Raw genomic sequence first — 3,334 nt, 5'->3', positions numbered from 1 at the left:
GTTGCCGGTGAAAACCGAGCCGACAGCAGACGATGGCAGCGTTCTACGTTGTTATCTTGATGAAGGCATCGTTGTGTGACTTATGTCGACCCACTCGTACTGCTCTGGGGGAAACCCTAGGATCTGGTCTTCCAGATCGGCCGATGGCGGCACTATGGTGACGTTTCTCTCTTGGGAGCATCGTTTGTGGAGCAGTGCTGGTGGTCAGAGGCAGGAGATGGAGCGGCTTTGTTTTGCACGGAGCTTCGGTGGAGATGTCAAGTCATGCCTGGCCGACAGGTGCTACGCTTTGTCATGCCTGGTCGGCAGGTGCTACGCACGACAGATCATCCAGAGACTTCAAGCTGTGTCAGCTGGTGGTACTTGGCGACATGGTGCTAAGGTGTACCTACAGCGACCGCGATGTGCTCAGCATTTCGCGCGCGGGGTGGTGGTGCCGTTGGGCGTCGTGGTGGCGTTGACGGCAGTTAGACCGGGCAAGGATAATGCGGCAGTACATCTCTGAAGATGGAGTAGTGGCAGTTGGCGGCGGCGGCCTCTGAGAGCGCGTCGGACCGATGTGTGCCCCATACCCGGCATGTGGTTTGGTTGGGGTCTCAGGTCTTAGATGTTAGGCTTGGCTGCGAGGTCTGTGGTATTAGGCCCGGACTATCAACATCCTTTCATCAGCTGAATAGGAGTAGCGATAGTTGTCGTCTGGACGGTGGCTTCAGACTTACTGTTGTATTTTTTATAAGGTATTTTGTGAATAATAATATGGTTGCATGCATCACTCATATGCAAAGGCTGGGGTGATCCTCCTTTTCTAAAAAAATGCCACTCCTAAATTTTTGTGTGTGAAGATTGAATATGTAGATTGACAGTAAAATTTCTCCAGGATCTCTTGCTAATGAAGCTCTTCACATGCCTGTATGACTGTACCTGATCATTTTGCGTGCATATACATTGAGGCGTTTCTATTTGTTTCTATCGACATAGTGTAGCTTGAGATATAGCTGCATGTTAAGTTGGTCACTATGATGTTTTCCCAAAATTCACATGGTAGTACCACGCCTTAGTTTAGGTGGATGCATAAATATGTTGTTTCAGGCGTGACAAATCTAACTATCTAAGAACGCGAGATAATTCCCATGCTTTCGATATGGGGTGAAAATCTAAAATATCATTTTGTAGATAGTATTCTTCCACGGATTCCTTCTTTGGAAAATACGTGATGCTTCTTTTCTGGCGATCTCATATTCTTCCCCTTTAATTACTATATATGTTCCCCGCAAAAAAAAAATACTATATATGTTAGCTAGTCCGTCCAACATTAATCATCTTTACTATTATTATTAAATAAGCAAACATATTCATCCCTATGCGTCCCCGTCTAATGTACACACAACAACCCGAAGCAATTAGAACCATCCAATCAGACTCACACAGTTAGATCTAACCGTCGAGATAACAATATCCCTCACGAGAAGTGCGTTTAGCAATTCAAATCAGCGGACGAAAACTCTGCCTGTGAACGAAAAGCCCCCCAATCAGCGCCTCACGACCCATCCCATCCCTATTCCTACGTGCTCTCCAACCCCAGGCCCGACCTCCGCGGTGACTTCGACATCGACCAACCGCCCATCGCCCTATGCCTCCCCCTCCTGCTCAACGCTCCAGGAGCTCGGCCGCCGCCGCCACGAACGCCGATAAGTATAGTCCGCCGTGCACCGTGGCCGTGGCCTTGATCTCCTCGATCTGGTCGCGCGTTAGCGTGAAGGACGTGATCAACGGAGACAGGGATGGAGGCCCCTGCGCTGTCACTACGCCGACGCCTCGAAGATTGGCGTGCAGTTGGCTGGGTCGGCGCGGGAGATCCCATCGGCGGCAAGGGACGCGCGCGCCGGCAGTGCGGCGGCCTGGTCCGAGTAGAGGCGTAGGCGGGCGAGCGCCTTCTTGTGAAGGAGTGGATGGCTGGAGAACGGCCTGCTCTGTTCTTCAATCGCGTTCTGGTGAAGGAATCGATCGCCAAGAACGAAGTGCTATGTTCTTCAATTTTGTACCTAATTCTGAAGTTTGCTTTCTTCAATCTTGTACATAATTCTAAAGTTTGATTTTCTCTTGCTATCTTCCCCATTAACCGCTCACTGGAATCGATGGAATTAGGAACATCATATTGCTTTCAAGTTGATCAACCTCTGCCCTTTACTCATGGAAGAAGCAACCGAATGAGGACAACCTGCTCTCTTTCTCAATCTGGTGCGTAAGTCTGAATTTTCCCTTTCTCATGCCATCTTCCCATGAATAGATCACTAGAACTGGCAGAATTTTGAAGGCTGCTTTCAACTTGATCAAACTTTCCCCTTTTTGAAGGCTGCTTGGGTGGCAGAGAGGAGTGAAGAGGAGTGGAGTGAAGTGGCTAGGTGGTCCGGTGAACCAATGGGGAGAAATATATGTGGGATCAGGTGGACCGGCGTGGGCACGGACCGACGTGACGGACGCACCCGGGCGTTCCATATCCGCCCATATTTGAACTGGATATGAGAGGTGCCGTTAACCCAGACATTTGAGGTCCGTTTGAGGCGTCAGTCTGGATCGTATTTTCGTGACCGGATAGTGATCGGGGCGTTCGTCCGAGCATTTGAGGCGGTTTTGGAGCGCCCTGCTCTAGATGCTCTAATAGCATGCCGTCGTGTCCTAACTATCTGGTTATTGAAAGAGATCATGACCAATTGTAAGATTTGCAATGCTTGCTGCCTCAGTAGTTGTAGCAGCATTATTATTATCGTCACTGCATATAACTGATCGAGCTCAATGCTCATGACATAGAAGATCGGTTTGAACTAAAAAATCCAAAAGGTCCATTACGAGGACGGAGAAGAACGACCAGTTGTGATCAGATCAGCATCAAGAATCAAATATAACCTCCAATGCCACTGACTGGGTCCTCGTCAGTCGTCACAAACCAATGCTGTGACATAGCAATTGGATGTTAGCTCGATATAAACTCAGCTGAAAGCAGAAGGCGGAAAAAAATAATTAAAACTTGCACCAGCTGGGAATCGAACCCGGGTCTACCGTGGCAGGGTACTATTCTACCACTAGACCATTGACTGTTAATTTTAAGTACCAGCTTAATATAATTACTACATCCAAGTAACAAATACAGAGGCCTCAATGTTACAGCACCGAAAATTTTATACACTAGCAACCACACTGCTCGCGGGAAGTTTATACGAGTGTCCTATTTTTTTACCATATATTTGTTTTTTAATGTGAAATTAATAAATATAAAGGGAACGTAGAAATATGTGGTACTCCCTACGGATGGGAATATAAGTCGGCATAGGTCTTC

This window comes from Triticum urartu, chromosome 5 (genome assembly GCF_003073215.2).
Source record: "Triticum urartu cultivar G1812 chromosome 5, Tu2.1, whole genome shotgun sequence".
NCBI classification, from domain to species: Eukaryota; Viridiplantae; Streptophyta; class Magnoliopsida; order Poales; family Poaceae; genus Triticum; species Triticum urartu.
Note: the sequence above shows the minus strand (reverse complement) of the source record.